Raw genomic sequence first — 24,858 nt, 5'->3', positions numbered from 1 at the left:
GTTGGGAATCAGTGTGAAACAAATGGTGAACAGAGTGAAACCTTGGGGAACACTGCAGAACAATGTTGAATGGATGGGTATAGTGGGGAGGAGGCAGGAACAGATATGGAACTGATGGAGAACAGTGGGGAACAGAGGGGCATAATGTGGAAGAGTGGAGCTCAGAGAGTAGAAGGGGACAGCAGTGGTTTACAGATGGTGAACAGTGGAGAACATGGGGAAACAGACTGGGAATGAGGGAAACAGTGGGGATCCATGGGGAACCGTGTGGAACTTGTGGGAAACAACAGTGGAACAGTAGGGAACAGATGTCGAACAGTGCGACACATGTGAGGAGCAGTGGGAAAGAGTGGAGCAATGGTGGGGAACTGCTGCAGAAGAGTGGGGACAGATGACGAAAAGTGGAGAACCAGGGGAAGTGTGGGTAACTGTGGGGAAAGTGGGGAACAGATTGGAAAATGAGGGGAATTGTGGGGTACAGTGTGAACAGTGGGAATCTGGTAGAAAATGATTGGTGTAGTGGGGAACAGGTGAAAAACCGATGGTGAACTGTGGTGAATATTGGGCATTATTGAGTCTATGTGGGGGAACAGTGGTTAATGTGGGAAACAGCTGTGGAAGAGTAGGGAATATATGGGGAACAGTGGGAAAGAGGTGAGCAGCAGTGGGAAACAGTGGAGAAGAGATGCGCAACTTATGGAAAACTGTGGCGAACAGTGCGGAACAGTGGGAAATGGTGGTGAACTGCTGCGGAACTGTGGGGAACCGGGGAACAGTGGAGAACTTGGGGAAATGTGGCAGAAAGTGGGGAACAGATTGGGAAATGAGGGGAAAAGGGGAGAACAGTGGGGAAATGTGGGGAACAGTGGAGAACAATGGTGAAATTCGTGGGAACTGCTGGGGAACAGCAGGGACCTCTGGTTAACCTATTTCGAACGGATGGGATACAGTGTGGAAGAAATTGTGCACAGTTTGGAAGTGTGGGGAACACTGCAGAACAATGGGGAACAATGGGGAATGGAGATGAAAGTGGGGAACAGATTGGGAAATGAGGGGAACATTTGGGATCCATGGGGAACAGTGGGGGAACATCTTGTGAGTGGGGAACTTGGGACAAAAAGCTGCGGAACCGTTGGGAACTGGTGGGGAACAGTTAGAGAACAGTTGGGGTACAGGTGAGCAGCAGTGGAAAACTGTTCCCCACATTCTGCCACATTTCGCCAAGTTCTCCATTGTTCCCCACAGTTCCTAATTTCCAATTAGGAAATGGGAACAATAGGGAACACTGCAGAAAGGTGGAAAAAAGTAGTAAACAGTAGGGAGCAGGGGGAACAGATGTTGAACTGATTGGATGCAGGGAGGAATTGTGGGGAACACATGGGAAACTGCTGGGAAACAGTAGAAATTGTTGTGGAACAGTTGCAGAACAGGTGAAGAATAGTGGGAATAGTGGGGAATATGGGGAATGTTGGGGAACTGGGGAACAGTGGGGAACTGTAGTGAGAATAGGTAAACAGTGGGGAATAGCAAAGAACTAGGTATAAATTGAGAACAGAGGGGAACAATTCGTAACAGTGCTATCAGAACGTAAAAGGGGAGAGCAGTGGGGAACAGATGGCGAATCGTAGGGAAGAGTGGTCAAAAGTTTGTGGCAGGTGGGGAACAGTGAGGAACATTGGAAATCAGTTGGGGAACATCTCGGGAACAGCAGTTGAAACTGAACATTAAGGAATGGAGCGAAAAGATTGGAACAGCAGTTGAAACTGCAGAACAGTGGAGAACAGCAGGGAACAATGTGGAATAGGGGGGAAACAGATGGGAACACTGCACTACAGTGAAGAACAGAGGGGAGCAGTGGGAACAGAACAGAACAGTGGGGAGCACTGGGGAACAGTGGGAAACAGATAGTGATCAATGGAGAATAGGTAACAGAGTGAAACATTTTGGGAACAGCTGGAGAACAGTGGAGAACATTGAAGAAATGTGGGGATCAGTGGGGAACTGAGAGGAAGAGTGGGGAATAGTTGGAAACAGATTGCGGAATAATGGGGAAGAGTGGGGAACAATGGTGAACACTTGGGATCAGGGGGTATTAGGGGAGAGCAGTGGGGATCAGGTGGTGAATCGTGGAGAAATTTGAGAACAGTGCTCAAAAGAGTGTGACAGGTGGACAATAATGGGGAACAATGGGATAGCTTTGAGGATAGCTGGGGAAAAGTGGAGAATAGTGGGCAACAGATGGCAACATTGAGGAACAGAGGGACAGATGGGGAACTGGGGAAAACTGCAGAAAAGTGGTGAACAGGGAAATAGTGGGGTGCAGTGGGGAATGGATAGCGTACTGTGTAGCCGGGGTACAGTGGACAAAAGTGGGGAGCAGTGCGGAACATTGTGGGACAGTGGACAATGTTGGGAAGAGTGGTGAAAATTGTCTAAAAGGTTGGGTAAAAAGTGAACCAGTGGGAAACAGTGTGGGATCAGTTGGTTAGAATTGGGGAACATTGAAGAACTGTGGAAAACAGTGTGGTGCAATGGCGTAGAGAGTGGAACAAATTTCGAACTGTGGAGAACGGGTGAACAGTGGGGAAAGATGGGAAAATATTTGGTAAATGAGGGAATCAGTGGAAATCCAAGGTGAACATTGTGGAACTTGTAGGAAAAAGCTGTGGAACAGTAGGGAACAGATGGTAAACAGTGGGGAACAGGTGGGGAGCAGTGTGAAACAGTGGAGCAATGGTGGGGAAATGCTGCAGAAGAGTGAGGACAGATGATGAACAGTGGAGAACCTGGGGAAGTGTGGGTAACTGTGGGGAACAGATTGGGAAATGAGGGGAACATTTGGGATCCATGGGGAACAGTGGGGGAACATCCAGTCAGTGGGGAACATGGGAGAGAAATCTGCGGAATCATTGGGAACTGGTGGGGAACAGTTGGGGAACAGTTGGGGTACAGGTGAGGAGCAGTGGGAAACTGTAGAACAGATGGGGAACTGATAGATACCAGTTGGGTACATTGATTAAATGGTGGGGAACTGCTGGGGACCTCTTTTCTCAACTGCTCCATAATAATACCCAATGTTTCTTATCGTTTCACCACATGTATCCAATCTTATCCAATGTTCCACCCGTTCTCCATAGTTCGCCACCTGTTCCCCACTGTTTCCCTCGGGGAGCACTGGGGAATGGTGCGAAACAGATGGCGAACATTCGAGAAAGATAAACAGATCGGGAACAGCTGGAGATCGGTGGAGAACATTGATCAGTGGTGAAATGTAGGCAGCATTGGTAAACAGTGGGAAACAGTGAAGAACTGTAGGGATGAATGGGGAACAGAGGTTAATAATTCATAACAGTGGGGAACAGAGCGTAAAAGGGGAGAGCAGAGTTGAACAGATGGAGAATCATGGGAAAGAGTGGTCAAAAGTGGAGAACAGTGAGGAACATTGGAAAACATTTGATGAACATCTCGGGAACATCTCGTGGATAGAGCGCAACAGAGATTGAACATTAAGGAATGGAGAGAAAAGATGGGAACAGCAGGGAAAAGTGCAGATCAGTGGAGAACAGCGGGGAACAAAGGGGAATATTGGGGATCAGAAGAGCACAGAGTTCGAATGGGGGGAACAGATGGGAACGCTGCACAACAGTGTAGAACAGAGGGGAAAAGTGGGGAACAGAGCAGAACAGTGTGATGCAATGGAGAACAGTAGGAAACAGATGGCGAACCGTCGAGAATGGGGTAACAGAGGGAAACAATTCGGAAACAGTTGGAGAACAGTGGGGAACATTGACGAAATGAAGGGATCAGTGGGGAAATGAGAAGAACAGTGGGGAAGAGTTGGAAACAGATAGTGAAATAATGAGAATCAATGGTGAACACTGGGGTCTGAGGGTATCAGGCAAGAGCAGTGGGGAAGAGATGGTGAACCGTTAAGAACTTGGGGAACAGTGGTCAAAAGCTGGGCAGAAGTGGAGAATAGTGGGCAACAGAAGGCAACAGAAGGCAACATTGAGGAACAAAGGGAACAGATGGGGAACCGGGGAAAGTGCGGAAAAGTGTTGAAAAGGGGAACAGTGGGGAGCAGTGGGAAATAGATAGCGAACAGTGGGGAATGCAGGGAACAATGGTCAAACTTGTGTGAAAGGTGGGGAACAGATTGAAACAGTGGGGAACAGTGGGGAACAGTTTGGGATCAGCTGTTTAAAATTGAGGAACATTGAAGAAATGTGGAAACAGTGTGGAGCAATGGGGTACTGAGTGGAACAGATGGCAAAATGTGGAGAACGGGGGAAGAGTGGGGAAAAGTGGAAAACTGATTTGGAAATGAGGGAAACAGTGGGGATCCATGGGGAACCGTGTGGAACTTGTGGGAAACAGCTGTGGAACAGTAGGGAACAGATAGCGAACAGTGGGGAACAGGTGAGGAGCAGTGGGAAACTGAAAAACAGATGGGGTACTGATAGGTACCAGTGGGGAACATTGGTGAAATGGGGGGTGAGGAACTGCTGGGGAACAGTGGGGACTTCTGGTGAACCGCTTTTGAACAGGTGGGAATCAGTGAAAAACAAATGGTGAACAGAGTGGAACTTTGGGGAACACTGCAGAACAATGGTGAATGGAGTGTTATAGTGGGGAGGAGGCAGGAACAGATGTGGAACTGATGGAGAAAAGTGGGGAACAGAGGGGAATAATGTGGAACAGTCGGGGTCAGAGAGTATCAGGGGAGAGCAGTGGTTTACAGATGGTGAACAGTGGAGAACATGGGGAAACAGATTGGGAAATGAGGGAAACATTGGGGATCCACATGGAACCATGCGGAACTTGTGGGAAACAATAGTGGATCAGTAGGGAACAGATGTAGAACGGTGGGGAACAGGTGAGGAACAGTGGGAAAGAGTGGAGCAATGGTGGGGAGCTGCTGCAGAAGAGTGGGGACAGATGACGAACAGTGGAGAACCTGGGGAAATGTGGTTAACTGTGGGGAAAGTGGGGAACAGATGGGAAATGAGGGGAACAGGGGCGAACAGTGGGGAAATGTGGGTAACAGTGGAGAACAGTGGTGGAATGAGGGACAACTGCTGGGAAACAGCGTGGACCTCTGCTTAACCAATTTTGAACGGATGGGTAACAGTGTGGAAGAAATGGTGAAGAGTTTGGAAACATGGGGCACACTGCAGAACAATGGGGAATGGAGGTGAATAGTGGGGAGCAGGCGGTAACAATTAGGAAATGGGAACTGTAGGGAACACTGCAGAATGGAAGAGAAAAGAGGGAAACAGAAGGGAGCAGGGGGAACAGATGTGGAATTGATTGAATGCAGGGAGGAACTGTGGGGAACAGATGGGAAACTTCTGGGAAACAGTAGAAATTGATGGGGAACAGTTGGAGTATAGGTGAAGAACAGTGGAATAGAGCGAAGAAATGTGGGGAACAGTGGGAAGTATGTGGAATGTTGGGGAACTGGGGAACAGTGGGGAACTGTAGGGAGAATAGGTAAACAGTGGGGAATAGCAAAGAACTAGGGAAAAATTTAGAACAGAGGGGAATAATTCATAACAGTGGGAACAGAAATTAAAAGAGGAGAGCAGTGGGGAAGACATGACGAATCGTAGGGAAGAGTGGTCAAAAGTTTGTGGCAGGTGGGGAACAGTGAGGTACATTGGAAATCATTTAGGGAACATCTCGTGAACAGCTGGTGGATAGGGTGCACTGAACATTAAGGAATGGAGAGAAAAGATTAGAACAGCAGTTGAAACTGCAGAACAGTGGAGAACAGCGGGGAACAGAGTGGAATAGGGGGGAAACAGATGGGAGCACTGCACAACAGTGAAGAACAGAGGGGAGCAGAGGGGAACAGAACAGAAGAGTGGGGAGCACTGGGGAAGAGTGGGAAGAAGGGCGATTAATGGAGAATGCGGTAACAGAGGGAAACATTTCAGGAACAGCTGGAGAACAGTGGAGAACATTGAAGAAATGTGGGGATCAGTGGAGAACTGAGAGGAAGAGTGGGGTACAGTTGTAAACAGATTGTGGAATAATGTGGAAGAGTGGGGAACAATGGTGAACACTGGGGATCAGAGGGTATCAGGGGAGAGCAGTGGGGATCAGATGGTGAACTGTGGAGAACGTGGGGAACAGTGGTCAAAAGAGTGTGACAGGTGGACAATAATGGGGAACAGTGGGAAACCTTTGGGGACAGCTGGGGAAAAGTGGAGAATAGTGGGCAACAGATGGCAACATTGAGGAACAGAGGGAACAGATGGGGAACTGGGGAAAACTGCAGAAAAGTGGTGAACAGGGGAATAGTGGGGACTGGATAGCGCACTGTGTAGCGGGGGTACAGTGCAGAAAAGTGGGGAGAAGTGCGGAACTGTGTGGGATAGTGGCGAATGTGGGGAAGAGTGGTGAAAATTGTCTAAAATGTGGGGAACAAAGTGAAGCAGTGGAGAACAGTGTGGGATCAGCTGGTTAAAATTGGGGTACATTGAAGAGCTGTGGAAAACAGTGTGGTGCAATGGCGTAGAGAATGGAACAGATGGCGAACTGTGGAGAACGGGGGAACAGTGGGGAAAAGTGGGAAAATAATTAGTAAATGAGGGAAACAGTGGATAGCCATGGTGAACATTGTGGAACTTGCAGAAAACATCTATGGAACAGTAGGGAACAGATGGAAAACAGTGGGGAACAGGTGGGGAGCAGTGGGAAACAGTGGAAACAATGGTAGGGAATTGCTGCAGAAGAGTGAGGACAGATGACGAACAGTGGAGGACCCGGGGATGTGGGTAACTGTGGGAAAAGTGGGGAACAGATTGGGAAATGAGGGGAACATTTGGGATCCATGGGGACAGTGGGGGAACATCGAGTCACTCGGGAACTTGGGAGAAAAAGCTGCGGAACCGTTGGGAACTGGTGGGGAATAGTTGCGGAACAGTTGGGGTACAGGTGAGGAGCAGTGGGAAACAGTCGAACAGATGGGGAACTGATAGATACCAGTTGGGTACATTGATTAAATGATGGGGAACTGCTGGGGACCTCTTTTCTCCATTGCTGCACAATATTGCCCAATGTTTCTTATCGTTTCCCCACATTTATCCACTCTTATCCAATGTTCCACCCATTCTCCATAGATCGCCACTTGTTCCCCACTGTTTCCCTCGGGGAGCACAGGGGAACGGAGGGGATCAGATGGAGAACAATCGAGAAAGGGGTAACAGAGAGAAAAAGATCGGGAACAGCTGGAGGACAGTGGAGAATATTGAAGAAATAAGTGGTGAAATGTAGGCATCATTGTTAAAGAGTGGGAAACAGTGAAGAAATGTAGGGATCAACGGGGAACAGAGGGGAATAATTCGTAACAGTGGGGAACAGAGCGTAAAAGGGGAGAGCAGTGGTGAACAGATGGCGAATCGTGGAAATAGTGGTCAAAATTTTGTGGAAGGTGGGGAACAGTGAGGAACATTGGAAAACATTTGGGGAACATCTCGGGAACAGCTCGTGGATAGAGCGCAACAGAGACTGAACATTAAAGAATGGATAGAAATGATGGGAACAGCAGGGACAACTGCAGAACACTGGAGAACAACGGGGAACAATGGGGAATAATGGGGAGCAGAGGGGACAGAGTGGAATAGGGGGAAACAGATGGGAACACTGCACAACAGTGTAGAACAGAGGGGAGAAGTGGGGAACAGAGCAGAACAGTGGGGAGCAATGACGAAAACAGATGGCGAACTGTCGAGAATGGGGTAACAGAGGGAAAAAATTCGGTAACAGTTGGAGAACAGTGGGGAACATTGACGAAATGAAGGGATCAGTGGGAAAATGAGATGAACTTTGGGGAAGAGTTGGAAACAGATCACGAAATAATGAGAAACAATGGTGAACACTGGGGATCTGAGGGTATCAGGCGACAGCAGTGTGGAACAGATGGTGAATTGTTAAGAACGTTGGGAAGAGTGGTCAAAAATGTGTGACAGCTGGGGAGAAGTGGAGAATAGTGGGCAACAGAAGGAAACAGATGGCAACATTGACGAACAGAGGGAACAGATGGGGAACCGGGGAAAACTGCAGAAAAATGGTGAACAGGGGAATAGTGAGGAGCAGTGAGGAATAGAGGGAGAACAGTGGGGAATGCAGGGAACAGTGGTCCAAATTGTTTGAAAGGTGGGGAAGAGAGAGAAACAGTGGGGAACAGTGGGGAACAGTGTAGGATCAGCTGGTTAAAATTGTGGAACATTGAAGAAATGTGGAAACAGTGTAGAGCAATGGGCTACAGAGTGGAACAGATGGCAAAATGTGGAGAATGGGTGAAGAGTGGGGTAAAGTGGGAAACAGATTGAGAAATGAAGGAAGCAGTGGGGATCCATGGGGAGCCGTGTGGAACTTGTGGGAAACAGCTGTGGAACAGTAGGGAACAGATGGCGAACAGTCGGGAACAGGAGAGGAGCAGTGGGAAACTGGAAAACAGATGGGGAACTGATAGGTACCAGTGGGGAACATTGGTGAAATGGTGGGGGGGGGGGGGACTGCTGGGGAACAGTGGGGACTTCTAGTGAACCTGTTTTGAATAGGTGGGAATCAGTGAGAAACAAATGGTGAACAGAGTGGAACCTTGGGGAACACTGCAGTACAATGGTGAATGGAGTGGTATAGTGGGGAGGAGGCAGGAAGAGATGTAGAACTGATGGAGAACAGTGGGGAACAGAGGGGAATAATGTGGAACAGTGGGGCTCAGAGAGAATCAGGGGAGAGCAGCTCTTTACAGATGGTGAACAGAGGAGAACATGGGGAAACAGATAGGGAAATGCGGGGAACAGTGTGGATCCAAGGGGAACTGTGTGGAACTTGTGGGAAACGGCAGTGGAACGGTAGGGAACAGATGACGAACAGTGGGGAACAGGTGAGGAGCTGTGGGAAAGAGTGGAGCAATGGTGGGGTACTGCTGCAGAAGTGTGGGGACAGATGACGAACAGTTGAGAACCTGGGGAAATGTGGTGAAATGTGGTGAAAGTGGGGAACAGATTGGGAAATGAGGGGAATTGTGGGGAAAATTGTGAACAGTGTGGAATTTGTGGAAAATGCTTGGGTGCAGTGGGGAACTGGTGGGAAACCAATGATGAACTGTGGTGAATAGCGGGGAAGCCACTGTTCACCTGTCCCCACAGTTACGCAGCAGTTCACCACCATTTCACCACTGTTCAGCACTGTTCGCCACAGTTCTCAAACGGTTGCGCATCTCTTCTCCACTGTTTCCCACTGCTGTTCACCTCTTTCCCACTTTTCCCCACATGTTCCTGACTGTTCCACAGCTGTTTCCCACGTTCCTCACTGTTCTCCACATAGACTCTATAATGCTCAATTATCACCACAGTTCACCATCGGTTTTTCACCAGTTCTCCACTACGCCCAAGCATTTTCCACAAGTTCCCACTGTTCACATTTCCCCCCAATTTCCCTATCTGTTCCCCACTTTCCCCACCGTTACCCACATTTCCCCAGGTTCTCCACTGTTCGTCATCTGTCAACGTGCTTCTGCTGCATTTCCCCACCATTGCTCCACTGTTTCCTACTGCTCCCCACCTATGGAACAGTGGTGAAATAGTGCTGAACTGCTTCGGAACTGTGGGGATCGGTGAACAGTGGTGAACTTGGGGAAATGTGGCAGAAAGTGGGGAACAGATTGGGAAATTAGGGGAACAGTGCAGAACAGTGGGGAAATGTAGGTAACAGTGGAGAACAGTGGTGGAATGAGGGAAAACTGCTGGGGAACAGTGTGGACCTCTGGTTAACCAATTTTGAACGGATGGTGAACAGTGTGCAATAAATGGTGAACAGTTTGGAAGCGTGGGCAACAGTGCAGAACAATGGGGAATGGAGGGGAATAGTGGGGAGCATGCGGTAACAATTAGGAAATGGGAAGAGTAGGGAACACTGCAGAATAGTGGAGAAAAGATGGAAAGAGTTGGGAGCAGGGAGAACAGATGTGGAACTGATTGGATGCAGGGAGGAACTGTGGGGAACAGGTGCAACACGGGTGGGAAACAGTAGAGTTTGGTGGGGAACAGTTGCAGAACAGGTGAAGAACAGTGGGATACATCGAAGAAATGTGGGAACACTGGGGAGTATGGGGAAAAGTGGGGAATTGGGGTTCAGTGCGGCACTGAATGGAGCATTGGTAAACAGTGGGAACAGTGAATAATTCGTAACGTTGGGGAACAGAGCATAAAAGGGGAGAGCAGTGGGGAACAGATGGCGAATCATGGGGAAGAGTGGTTAAAAGAGTGTGGCAGGTGGGAAACAGTGAGGAACATTGGAAAACATTTGGGGAACATCTCGGGAACAGCTGGTGGATAGGGCGCGTTGAACATTATGGAATGGAGAGAAAAGATGGGAACAGCAGGGAAAACTGCTGAACAGTGGAGAACAGTGGGGAACTGAGGGGAAAATGGCAATCAGAGAGGAACAGAGTAGAATAGTGGGGAACAGATAGGAACACTGCACAACAGTGAAGAACAGAGGGGAGCAGTGGGGAACAGAACAAACCCGTGGGAGCACTGGGGAACAGTAGGAAACTGATGGCGAACAATCGAGAATTGGGAAACAGAGGGAAAACTTTCGGGAACAGCTGGAGAACAGTGGGGGACATTGTAGAAATGTGGGGTTCAGTGGGGAACTGAGAGGAACAGTGGGGAACAGTTCAAAACTGATTGCGAAATAATGGGGAAGAGAGGGGATCTACGGTGAACACTGGGGATCAGCGGGTATCAGGCGAGAGCAGTGGGGATCAGATGGTGAACCGTGGAGAACGTGGGGAACAGTGGTCGAAAGAGTGTGACAGGTGGACAATAGTGGGGAACAGTGGGAAACCGTTGGGGACAGCTGGGGAAAAGTGGAGAATAGTGGAGAACAAATGGCAACATTGAGGAACAGAGGGAACAGATGGGGAATTGGGAAAACTGCAGAAATGTGTTGAATGGAGGGGAATAGTGGGGAGCAGTGGGGAATAGATTACAAAGTGTGGAAAGCGGGGAAATAGTGGAGAAAAGTTGGGAGCAGTGGGGAACAGAGTGGAACAGTGGGCAATGCGGCGTATGGTGGTCAAAATTGAGTAACAGGTGGGGAACAGAGAGAAACAGTGGGGAATAGTCGGGAACAGTGTGAGATCAGCTGTTAAAATTGGGGAACATTGAAGAACTGTGGAAAACAGTTTGGTGGAATGGTGTAGAGAGTGGAACAGATGGCGAACTGTGGAGAATGGGTGGACAGTGCGGAAAAGTGGGAAACAGATTTGGAAATGGGGAACAGTGGTGATCCATGGGAAACAGTGTGACACTTTTGGGAAACAGCTGTGGAACAGTAGGGAACAGATTGGAACATTGGGGAACAGGTGAGGAGCAGTGGGAAACTGTGGAGCAATGGAGGGAAACTGCTGCAGAAGATTGGGGACAGAAGACGAACAGTGGAGAACATGGGAAAATGTGGTTAACTGTGGGGAAAGTGGGGAACAGATTGGGAAATGAGGTGAATGGTGGGGGAAATTGTGAAGAGTGGGGAACTTGTGGAAAATGCTTGGGTGCAGTGGGGAACTTGTGGGAAAGCGATGGTGAAATGTGGTGAATAGTGGGGAAGCGTGGAGAAATAATGTGGAGCAGGGGGAACAATGAGGAAAGAGGAAGAGGTGTGGAACGGTGAAGAACAGATGGTGCACAGTGGGGAAGAGTGGGGAACAGTAGGGAACAGCGGTGAAATGGTGGGGAACTGCTGGGGAACAGCGGGCACTTCTGGAAAACCTATTTTGAACAGGTGGGGAACAGTGAAGAAGAAATGGGGAACAGATTGGAAGCGTGGGGAACACTGCAGAACATCGGGGAATTGTTGGGAATAGTGGGGAGTAGGGGGCGAACAATGAGGAACTGAGGGAACAGATGGGGAAAACTGTAAAAAACTGCGAAACAGTGGGGGTCAGAAGTGAATAACAGTGTACTGTTTAGAATTGGTGAACAGTGGGGAAAAGAGCAGTGTGTAACGTTTGGTGAAGAGATGGGAAATGTGGAGAATAGTGGGCAACAGATCACAACATTGAGGAATAGAGGGAACAGATGGGGAACTGGGGAAAACTGCAGAAAAGTGGTGAACGGAGTGGAAGAGTGGGGAACAGTTCAAAACTGATTGCGAAATAATGGGGAAGAGAGGGGATCTACGGTGAACACTGGGGATCAGCGGGTATCAGGCGAGAGCAGTGGGGATCAGATGGTGAACCGTGGAGAACGTGGGGAACAGTGGTCGAAAGAGTGTGACAGGTGGACAATAGTGGGGAACAGTGGGAAACCGTTGGGGACAGCTGGGGAAAAGTGGAGAATAGTGGAGAACAAATGGCAACATTGAGGAACAGAGGGAACAGATGGGGAATTGGGAAAACTGCAGAAATGTGTTGAATGGAGGGGAATAGTGGGGAACAGTGGGGAATAGATTACAAAGTGTGGAAAGCGGGGAAATAGTGGAGAAAAGTTGGGAGCAGTGGGGAACAGAGTGGAACAGTGGGCAATGCGGCGTATGGTGGTCAAAATTGAGTAACAGGTGGGGAACAGAGAGAAACAGTGGGGAATAGTCGGGAACAGTGTGAGATCAGCTGTTAAAATTGGGGAACATTGAAGAACTGTGGAAAACAGTTTGGTGGAATGGCGTAGAGAGTGGAACAGATGGCGAACTGTGGAGAATGGGTGGACAGTGCGGAAAAGTGGGAAACAGATTTGGAAATGGGGAACAGTGGTGATCCATGGGAAACAGTGTGACACTTTTGGGAAACAGCTGTGGAACAGTAGGGAACAGATTGGAACATTGGGGAACAGGTGAGGAGCAGTGGGAAACTGTGGAGCAATGGAGGGAAACTGCTGCAGAAGATTGGGGACAGAAGACGAACAGTGGAGAACATGGGAAAATGTGGTTAACTGTGGGGAAAGTGGGGAACAGATTGGGAAATGAGGTGAATGGTGGGGGAAATTGTGAAGAGTGGGGAACTTGTGGAAAATGCTTGGGTGCAGTGGGGAACTTGTGGGAAAGCGATGGTGAAATGTGGTGAATAGTGGGGAAGCGTGGAGATTTGAGAGCGAACGATGGAGCGGGGGTACAGTGGAGAAAAGTGGGCAGAAGTTGGGAACAGAGTGGAACAGTGGGGAATATGGGAAACAGTGGTAAAAATTGTGTAAAAGGTGGGGAACAGAGAGAAACAGTGGGGAAGAGTGTGCGATCAGCTGGTTAAATTTGTGGAATAATGAAGAACTGTGGAAAACAGTGTGGTAGAGAGTAGAATAGATGGCGAACAGTTGGGAAAAGTGGGAAACAGATCATGAAATGAGGGAAACTGTGGGTATCCATTGGGAACATTGTGGAATGTTGAAGAAAGCTGTGGAACAGTAGGGAACAGAAGGCGAACAGTGGTGAACAGATGGGGAGCAGTAACAAACAGTGGAGCAATGGTGGGGAAAGACTGCAGAAGAGTGGAGATAGATGGTGAACAGTGGAGAACCTAAGGAAATGTGGGTAACGGTGGGGAAAGTGGGGAACAGATTGGGAAATGAGGGGAATTGTGGGGGACAGGTGAACAGTGGGGAACTGGTGGAAAATGCTTGGGCGTAATGGGGAACGGGAGAAAAACCGATGGTGAACTTTAATGAATAGTGGGCATTTTAGAGTCTATGTGGGGAACAGTGGAGAATGTGGGAAACAGCTGTGGAACTGTAGGGAACATGTGGGGAACAGTGGCAAAGTGGTGAGGAGCAGTGGGAAACAGTGGAGGTGAGATGTGAAACCGCTGGAGAACTGTGGCAACAGTGTGGAACAGTGGTGAAATGGTGGTGAACTGCTGCGGAACTGTGGGGACCAGTGAAGAGTGGAGAACATGGGGAAATGTGGGGAACAGTGGAGAACAGTGGTGGAATGGGGGACAACTGTTGGGTAACAGCTTGGACCTCTGGTTAACCTATTTTGAATGGATGGGGATCAGTGTGGAAGAAATGGAGAACAGTTTGGAAGCGTGGGCAACACTGCAGAACAATGGGGATTGGAGGGGAATAGTGGGGAGCAGGCGGTAACAATTAGAAAATGGGAAGAGTAGGGAACACTGCAGAATGTTGGAGAAAAGAGGGTTAATAGGAGGAAAGATTAAAACAAGAGGACATGAGTTAAGAATTAAGGGGCAAAGGTTTAGAGGTAACATGAGGGGGAACTTCTTTACTCAGAGAGTGGTAGCCGTGTGGAATGATCTTCCGGGAGAAATAGTGGCGACGGAGTCAATTGTATTATTTAAGAAAAGGTTGGACAGGTATATGGATGAGAAGAAGATGGAGGGCTATGGGCATTGTGCAGGGAGGTGGGACTAAAAAGGGGTGTTTGGTTCGGTGCGGACTAGAAGGGCCTAATGGCCTGTTTCCGTGCTGTAATTGTTATGTTAAGAGTGGGGAGCAGGGAGAACAGCTGTGGAACTGATTGAATGCGGGGAGGAACTGTGGGGAACTGGTGCAACACGGATGGGAAACAGTAGAGTTTGGTGGGGAAGAGTTGCAGAACAGGTCAAGAACAGTGGGATAGAGTGAAGAAATGTGGGGAACAGTGGGCAATATGGGGAAAAGTGGGGAATTGGGGAACAGTGGGGAACTGAAGGGAGCATTGGTAAACAGTGGGTAACAGTGAATAATTCTGAACAGTGGGGAACAGAGCGTAAAAGGGGAGAGCAGTGGGGAACAGATGGCGAATCGTGGGGAAGAGTGGTTAAAGTGTGTGGCAGGTGGGGAACAGTGAGGAACATTGGAAAACATTTGTGGAACATCTCGGGAACAGCTGGTAGATAGGGCGCACTGAACATTAAAGAATGGAGAGAAAAGATGGGAACAGCAGGGAAAACTGCAGAACAGTGGAGAACAGCGGGGAACTGAGGGGAATAATGGGGTGCAGAGGGGAGCAGAGTGGAATAAGGGGGAACAGATAGGAACACTGCATAACAGTGAAGAACAGAGGGGTGCTGTGGGGAACAGAGCAGAATAGTGGGAAGCAGTGGGGAACAGTTGGAAACAGATGGCGAACAATTGAGAATGGGGTAACAAAGGGAAACAATTCGGGAACAGCTGGAGAACAGTGGGGAACATTTTAGAAATGTGGGTATCTGTGGAGATCTGAGAGGAACCGTGGGGAACAGTTGAAAACAGATTGCGAAATAATGGGGAAGAGAGGGGATCAATGGTGAACACTGGGGATCAGCGGGTATCAGGCAAGAGCAGTGGGGATCAGATGGTGAACCGTGGAGAACGTGGGGAACAGTGGTCAAAAGAGTGGACAATAGTGGGGAATAGTGGGAAACCCTTGGGGACAATTGGGGAAAAGTGGAGAATAGTGGGCAACAAATGGCAACATTGAGGAACAGAGGGAACAGATGGGCATCTAGGAAAACTGCAGATATGTGGTGAACAAAGTGGAATAGTGGGGAGCAGTGGGGAATAGATTGCGAAGTGTGGAGAGCGGGGGAACAGTGGAGAAAAGTTTGGAGCAGTGGGGCACAAAGTGGAACAGTGGGGAATGCGGCGAACGGTGGTCAAAATTGTGTAAAAGGTGGGGAACAGAGAGAAACTGTGGGGAACAGTCGGGAACAGTGTGGGATCACCTGGTTAAAATTGGGGAACATTGAAGAACTGTGGAAAAGTGTTTGGTGCAATCGCGTACAGAGTGGAACAGATGGCGAACTGTGGAGAATGGGGGAACAGTGGGGAAAAGTGGGAAACAGATTTGGAAATGGGGGAAAGAGTGGGTATCCATGGTTACAGTGGGGTGAATGTATAATAGTGATGAACGGTGTCAGGTACTGTCACACCAGGCTCAAAGTTTGAAGAAGGTTTAACAGTGATGATCTGTTTAATATACTGTTACACCAGGTTCACTGTGCGGAGAAGGTTTAACAGTGATGAAGTTTGTCACATCCAGTTACACCTGGTTCACAGTGGGGAGAAGGTTCACCAGGGATGAACTGTATCACATACTACTTCACCAGGTTCATAGTGGGGAGAAGGTTTAACAGTGATGAACCGTTTCAGATACTGTTACACCAGGTTCACTGTGCGGAGAATGTTTGACAGTGATTAATTGTGTCAGATATCGTTACACCAGGCTCACAGAAGGCGTAGGTTTAACAGTGATGAACTGATTCAGATACTGTTACCCGAGATTCACTGTGGCTAGAAGGTTTAACATTCATGAACTGTGTAAGGTACTGTGACAACAGGATAAAGTGGGGAGAAAGTTTAACAGTGCTGAACTGTGTCAGATACTTTGACACCAGTTTCACAGTGCAGAGAAAGTTTAACAGTGATGAACTGTGTCAGATACTGTGACTCTAGGTACACATTCGGGAGAATGTTTAACAGTGGTAAACTGTGTCAGACACAGTGACCTCAGTTTCACAGTGCGGAGAAGGTTTAACAGTGCTGAACTTAGTCAGATACTGTTACACTAGGTTTACACTGGGTTGAATGTATAATAGTGATGAACGGTGTCAGATACTGTTACACCAGTCTCACAGTTTGGAGAAGGTTTAACAGTGATTAACTGTTTAATATACTGTTACACCTGGTTCACTGTCGGGAGAATTTTTACCAGTGATGAACTTTCTCACAACACGTTCCACCAGGTTTACAGTGGGGAGAAGGTTCCGCAGTGATTAGCTGTATCACATACTCTTTCACCAGGTTAATAGTGGCGTGAAGGTTTAACAGTGATGAACCTTTTCAGATACTGTTACACCAGGTTCACAGTGCGAAGAATGTTTAACAGTGATTAACTGTGTCAGATATTGTTACACCAGGCTCAGAATAGGCGTAGGTTTAACAGTGATGAACTGAGTCAGATACTGTTACACGAGATTCACTGTGGCAAGAAGGTTTAACATTGATGAACTATGTAAATTATTGCGACCCCAGGATAAAGTGGGGTGAAAGTTTAACAGTGATGAACTGTGTCACTTAATGTTGCACCAGGTTCACAGTGGGGAGAAGGTTTAACAGTAATGAACTATTTCAGATACTGTTACACAAAGTTCATGGTGCAGATCAGGTTTAACAGTGATGAACTGAACTGTGTCAGGTACTGTTACACTATGTTCACAGTGGGGAGAATGATTAACAGTGATGAGCTGTGTCAGATACTATTACACCAGGTTCTCTGTGCGGAGAAGGATAAACAGTGATTAACTGTGTCAGATACTGTTACACGAGATTCATTGTGGGGAGAAAGTTTAATAGTGATGAACTGCGTAAGGTTCTGTGACCTCTGGATAAAGTGCGGAGAATGTTTAACAGGGATGAACTGTGTCAGATCTTTTACGCCAGGTTCACAGTTGGGAGACAGTTTAACAGTGATGAACTGTGTCAGATACTGTTACAGCAAGTTCACAGTGGGGAGAAGGATTAACAGTGATGGGCTGCGTCGGATAGTATTACACTAGGATCTCTGTGCGGAGAATGTTTAACAGTGATGAACTTTTCAGATAATGGGACCCCAGTTTCACCGTGGGGAGAAGGTTTAACAGTAATGAACTACTTCAGATACTATTACACAAGGTTCACGATGCGAAGAGTGTTTAACAGTGATGAACTGTGTCAGTTACTGTTACACCAGGTTCACTATCCAGCGTTGTCTCCGCTCCATCCTCAACATACATTGGAGCGCTTTCATCCCTAACGTCGAAGTACTCGAGATGGCAGAGGTCGACAGCATCGAGTCCACGCTGCTGAAAATCCAGCTGCGCTGGATGGGTCACGTCTCCAGAATGGAGGACCATCGCCTTCCCAAGATCGTGTTATATGGCGAGCTCTCCACTGGCCACCGTGACAGAGGTGCACCAAAGAAAAGGTACAAGGACTGCCTAAAGAAATCTCTTGGTGCCTGCCACATTGACCACCGCCAGTGGGCTGATAACGCCTCAAACCGTGCATCTTGGCGCCTCACAGTTTGGCGGGCAGCAACCTCCTTTGAAGAAGACCGCAGAGCCCACCTCACTGACAAAAGGCAAAGGGGGAAAAACCCAACACCCAACCCCAACCAACCAATTTTCCCCTGCAACCGCTGCAACCGTGTCTGCCTGTCCCGCATCGGACTTGTCAGCCACGAACGAGCCTTCCTCCATTCAAATAACAGAAGGTAGCCTTGATGTTATTTGAATCTTGTAGCCTTGCTGGCTACTGACCACGCCGCACTGCCGATCGTGCAGCATCAGAGCATGACACTGGAGCCTAAGCTGCCTGCCTTGCAGCCAGACGTCCAAGCATCTACCTCCCATGCAACAGTGGAGGAGCTCCCAGCAGTCCGGGAGTACACCGCTGACACCCCTTTTCAGACAGTCCCTGCAATGGATGCTCCCCTCCCCGGAGGAGCACCATACGGACACGCTGGCCCTAAGGCAGTCTGGCAGACAGAGGAGGGCGCCTGAGCGGCTTAACCTCAAGCTCAAGGGTAGCCAAACTTGCTTAATGTAAGAGCCACAAACGATAAAGCTCAAATGCTTGAGAGTCAGTTGCAGGAGAACAAAATTCCCACAGACATTTTCATTGTTACATCCACATTTTGTAACAAAAATATTATATCAATGTTCAGAAATGGCTGTTAAATGCCATCATATTTATTCATGCCTGCTGTTTCTAAACTGTTAATTTGTATTAGTTTCAGTTATCATAAAGACACAAACATGTTAAAAAAGGAGAGATATTTTAATCAGATTCCACCCTACAAAATTAGTCATTAAAATCATATCTTTTTATGACTAAAATAAAATTCTACAAATATCAGGCTATTAAAGACGCAAGTCGGCAAGTCGGGCAAGCGAGGTGTTGGGGTGACCTGCAGCATGAGTCGGCCATGTGGGAGGGGTAGAGACCAGCAGTGAGAGTCGGCTGGGCGAGGGTGGGGTGAGACCGGCAGCGCAAATCGTACAGGTGGGGGGGGGGTGGGGGAAATCAGAATCACGAGTCGGCCGGGCGAGTGGGGGAGAAATGTCGGGTGGGCAAGGTGGGTGGAGACCAGCAGCGCGAGTCGGTTGGGTGGGGGTGGGGAGACCAGCTGCGCAAGTAGGCCGGGCGAGGGTGGAGGGAGACTAGCAGCACGAGTCATCTGGATGAGGGGGGAAACTGGAAGCGTGAGTCAGGCGGTTAAGTGGGGAGACCGGCAGCGTGAGTTGGGGGTGGGAGACTGGCAGCGAGTCACATATTAAAGGTGAAAGAGCCGCATGTGGCTCGCTAGTGCTGGTTTGGCCACCCCTGCTCGAGCTGATGGTGGGGGCGCGGGTGGGTGGGTTTATCCTGCTGCTGTTGTATTACTGTACTGTTGCTGTTACTATGGTTGTGGTGTCACCCGCGGGTGTTGATTGTGTTCCGGTAGGTTCCATTTTTTTAAAGGGGGGTAATTGTACTGATATGATTGTATGTTCTGGCTGCCCTTCCCTCCGGGTGTCCTTCCACCTTGGCTCCTCCCTTAGTCCTTCCCAAGTGACTCTAGCCCATAAAGGTTGAGTCCCCTCTCCTTCCCACTAATTCCTCGCCTTGAACCCAGGTCAGCAGTCTCTCGTGCAATGAAGCCTAATGTTCCCCTCTGTCTTTGTTCGAGTCATTATTGGGGCAACTGAGACCTCCCAATAATGATCTATTAAAAAGAATGGAAAGAATGGGAAGATGTGACAAAGCATCTTACCAAATAAAAATAAGAATAAATAAAGAGTTGGGGTCGCAAAATCAGGGGAATGGGAGAAGTAAACAAGGACGGGCTTTAAGACGACAAGTGGAACAGCTTTTGATAGGTTAATTAAACAGTTGCTCAGTTAAATGACCAATTGAATTAACAAAGGAAGGTTATGTACACAAAGAAATGCATAAAAAAAGGTCGTTGTATATCAGTAAGTGTGCCTTCTCTGAAGGAGACGCGATCTTGCAAGAATGTTGAATAAAAGGTTTCCTCACTTCACCCACTGACTCTGTGAGATGATTTCATCAGTAAGCTGGGTTTCTCACAGGAATCAGTTACAATTTAATTCTCTTTTCTTGTCCAAATATAATTAAAAACTACTTTTGTTCAAGTAACCCTGTGCTGTGGTGCCTATCTATTGCTGCTGGATTTTGGGGTCCTCTGGACTCCGTAACAATATGTACTGGAAAGGAGTAATTCATGTTCTGTTCTGTGATTTTAAATAAATATTAAGAAAGAGAGAAAGTGTTCGGCCTGGACAAGAAGGGCGAGGCTGCCTGTTTCAGTGTGTCATTGTGAGATGGTGAGATGAATGGTATGTGGCGGCGCACACCCTCATGGCGAACCGGTCCCGCATGTATCGCCACATGGCGGGGCAGCCATGGGGAAATTAAATCATCAGAGGTTTGTCTCTGATTCCAGGGTCCCTTCCAGCGCCCACCCTGGGCAGCGATTATGATGTCACAATGTACCAGGTGACTGAGCTCCTGCTGCCCTTATAGGGTCGCGCTGAATTTGAATTCAAACTGTCATTAACGACCCTCAAGGTTGTGGCTGTGTTTCTCCCACTGCTCACACCCCCGACCTGCCCAGATGTTTCTCTGGACTCAAAACACCATGGATTCAGCAGAGGTTAACACAGTCTCCATCAAGCATCCCCCCATGGTCCGGGCAGGTGGAAACACAGTTTCAACTCCACAACTTCTCCTCAGACGCCACAATGTTCTATCATGTCGTGAGCGCTCTGGACTGACATATGGTGGCGAGGGTGGACGACATCATCCACCATCCTCCGGCTACGGGCAAGGACACTGCCTTCAAAGACCTGCTGCTTGGAACTTCTGGGCTAACTCCTCAGCAATGGGCTTCCACACTCCTTCACCTAGATGAGCTTGGGGACCGTAGTCTGTCAGCACTGATGGATGAAATGCTGGCCCTGGTGGAAGACCACAAGCCTTGTTTTCTCTTCCGCCAGATATTCCTGGGACAGAAGCTGGAGTTCATCCAGCTACACCTCACAGATGAAGACTTCTCGAACCTGAGGAGAGCAGCAGACCATGCTGATGCCCTCTGGTGAACAAAGAGGGAGGACGAGGCAACCCTCATCCAGGTGGCATGTCCAGGAGCCAGCCAACCGCAAGCCACTCCCAAGACCAAACCAGAGGTTGGCCAGTTGACCTGATATTTCTATCACCAGTGCTGGGGAGCGCAAGCTCGTAAGTGCAGCCAGTCCTGCGGGTTTAAGGGAAATGAGCATGACAGCTGCCGTTGATGGATGCGACGGCTGGCCACACAAACAGCCTCCTCTGTGTGACAGGCAAATCCACCGGCCACTGATTCCTGGTGGACACAGGGGCTGAGTTCAGCATCCATTCCCCCCACCATAGCATTAGAGACTCGCACCCAATCTCGAGGTCCAACACTGCGGTCAGCCAATAGCTCCACCATTAGGAGCTATGGCACCTGCAGGGCACAGGTCCAGATCTGGAAGGAGAAGATTCCACTGGAAGTTCATCCTAGCCACTATGGGCACTGCGCTCTTAGGGGCCGACTTCCTCAGAGCTCACGGCCTACTGGTTGGCACAAAGGGTAAAAGGCTGGTCAACACATGAACATTCCACTCCACCTGACTGGACACAGCAGAAGCCCACAGGCCTGAAATTGCTGCCATAGCCGCTGCCAGGAATGAGTTCGATGTGATCCTCCACAAATTCCCCACTGTCTAAGTTCCACAGTTCAATGCTGCCCTGCCCCAGCATGGGTTCTTCCACCACATCACCACACAGGCCCAGACAGCTGACACCCGAGAAGCTCCAGCAAACAAAGGAGGAGTTCTCCAGGCTCCAGGAACTGGGAATCGTCCGGTGCTCGGACAGCGCATGGTCATCACAGCTCCAAATGGTCTCAAAGTCATCCGGGGTCTGGAGACCATGTGATGACCATCGTTTGAATGATGCAACCACCCTAACAGGTACCTGGTTCCCCACATACAGGATTTCTCCACCACTTTCGTGGCATGTGGGTCTTATCCAAAGTTGACCTCGTACAGGGATACCATCAGATCCCGGTGAATACAGATGGCATGGTTAAGATGGCCATTGTCACTCCTTTCGGCCTCTTTGAGTTCCTGCATATGTCCTTCAGTCTAAAGAATGTGGCCCAAATGTTCCAATGCCTCATGGACGCAGTTGGAAAAAAACCTGGACTTTGTGTTCATTTATCCGGATGATATTCTAATTGCCAGTTGCAACTGCGATGAACACAGAGCCCACCTCTGCACACTCTTTGTCCAGCTGGTGGTCTTCGGCCTCACGGTCAATGCAGCCAAATGCCAGTTTGGCAAGGAGTCCCTCCAGTTCCTGGGACACACCATTTCGATGGGTGGGGCCACTCCAGCACCAGAGAATGTAGCAGCTGTTCAACTTTCCACCCAAAAGGGCCTCCAAATGTTCACGGGGATGGTGAGTTTTTACCATCGTTTCATTTCTGGAGCCGCGTGCACCATGTGCCCATTGTTTGCACTCATGGCCACAAAAGAAAAGACTTTATTGTGGTCAGAGGAGGCAGTCAGGGCTTTCATCGTGACAAAGGAGGCTCTCGTGAGTACTGGTGCACCCATGGCCAGAGGCAACACGGTGCTCTCTGTGGACGCCTCAGCTATGGCAGTGGGGTTTTCTGGAACAGTGGCTCGATGGACAATGGTGCCTACTGGCATTTTTCTGCAAGCAGCTGCGCCTGCCAGAGCTCAAATATGGTGACTTCAACCCGGAGTTCCTGGCACTGTATTTGGCCATCCAGGATTTCCGCTACTTCCTCGAGGGTAGTCTGTTCACAGCCTTCACAGATCACAAGCCCCTCACTCAAGCACTGGTGATACCGAAGGATCCGTGGTCTGCCAGACAGCAGTGCCACCTTTCGTATGTGTTTGAGTTCATGACCAACATCCAACACAGGAATGGCAAGGACAATGTAGTGGCAAAAGTGCTCTCCCGTCCAGCTATCAACACTCTCGCACCTGGCCTGGATTACGAGCAACTGGCTCAGGCACAGAGGAATGACGCAGAGTCACAGGACTTGTGGACCACCATCTCGGGCTGCAGGTGCACAGCAGCCCGGACACATTGCTCTGTGACATCTCATCAGGGCACGTCACGCCCGGTAGTCCCGCCGCGCTGGAGGGTGAAGGTCTTCAGTCTGATCCATGACCTCGCTCACCCAGTGGTAAACACAACCATGTAGTTGGTCACGGAGTGGTTAGTGTGGCACGGGCCGAAGACGGAGGTGGCGGAACTGGCCAGGAACTATACCAGGTGCCAGATATCCAAGGTCCAGTGATACACGTGCCCCCATCCAGAACTTCGACCCGGCAGTTCGCAGATTCCAACATTGATATGGTCAGACCTCTGCCAGTGTCCAAGGAGATTCGTTACCTTCACAGGGTGATGGATCAGGCCACAATGTGTCCGGAGGCCTTCCCAATTAAGAAGGAATCGCGGAGACGTGCGCCAGGAATCTGGTCAGCCAATGGATCACCTGTTTTAGAGTCCCGGCGCACATCACTAGTGACAGAGAGGCAGTTCACATCTCCCCTGTGGACTCAGATGGCAAAGCTCCTGTGGGTCAAGCTCCACCACACCACAGCATACAATCTGCAGTCCAATGGGTTGGTAGATAGGTTCCACAGGTACCTGAAGACATCGCATATGGCCAGGCTCTCTGGACAAGACTGGACGGACGAACTACTCTGGATCCTCCACGGGATTAGGACGGCCACCAAGGAGGAACTGCAGGCTTCAGCAGCGGAGATGGTCTATGGCGCACTGCTTTCCCTTCAGGGTGAGTTTTTCAGTCCAGGCCCTGAAACCTACTCAGCAAATGGTCTCACTAGCTCCCCCACCACCTGCACACCACGGCACCTGGCCGTTTAATCTCCCAAAGAGCTCGAATTCGCCCATTTCATTTTTGTGCAGAGGGGACCACAAGGTGCACCACTACAGCGACCGTACGAGGGGTTATACAAAGTCTTGCAACAAGCCGGCAGAACCTTCACCCTGGACATTAGGGGGAGAGAGGAACTTTTTCGGTGGACCGTCTGTAGGTGGCCTATCTGGACATGTCACAGCAATTGCAGACGGCCATGCCCAAGCTCCAGGTCCGGCCGCCAAAGCAACAGGATGGGTAGCCGGTTCTTGGGGGGGGGGGGGGCAGGGTTGTGTGGCAGCGCACATCCTCATGGCGAACCGGCCCCACTTGTATCACCACCTGGTGGTGCTGCCATGGGAAAATTGCATTGTCAGAGGTTTCTTTCTGACTACAGCATCCCTTCCAGTGTTCACTCTGGGTTGGTGGGAAGAGAAGTGTGGTGGGGAGGGAGGGGTGATGGGTAAGGAGGGGTTGGTGGGCAGGAAGGGGCGATGGGGAGGGAGGAGTTGATGGGGATGGAGGGGTGGTGGGGGGAGTGGGTGATGGGGAGGGAGGGGTGGTGGGGAGGGAGTGGTTGATGGGGAGGGAGGGGTTGATGGGGAGGGAGTGGTTGATGGGGAAGGAATGGTTGATGGGGTGGGAGGGGTGATGGGGAGGGAGGGGTTGATGAGGAGGGCAAGTTGACCAGTTGTTTGTTGTCTCCCGTGGGGCGAGGAGATGCAGTCCTCGTGCTGCATCTTTTGCCGCTTTGTCTGCAAATGCATTACCCACTGTGACAGGATCCTTACCCACTAGTTTGGGCGTCACATTTAATGACAGCCAGGGAATTGGAAAGGGAAATAGTTTCTATTAAGTTCAGGACAAAGAGTGAATTTTTGATTGCGGTTGTGAGGAATCCCCTGTATTGTCATAGAGCCCCAAATATTACGCCACCCCAAAGCA

This window comes from Narcine bancroftii, chromosome 13 (genome assembly GCF_036971445.1).
Source record: "Narcine bancroftii isolate sNarBan1 chromosome 13, sNarBan1.hap1, whole genome shotgun sequence".
NCBI classification, from domain to species: Eukaryota; Metazoa; Chordata; class Chondrichthyes; order Torpediniformes; family Narcinidae; genus Narcine; species Narcine bancroftii.
Note: the sequence above shows the minus strand (reverse complement) of the source record.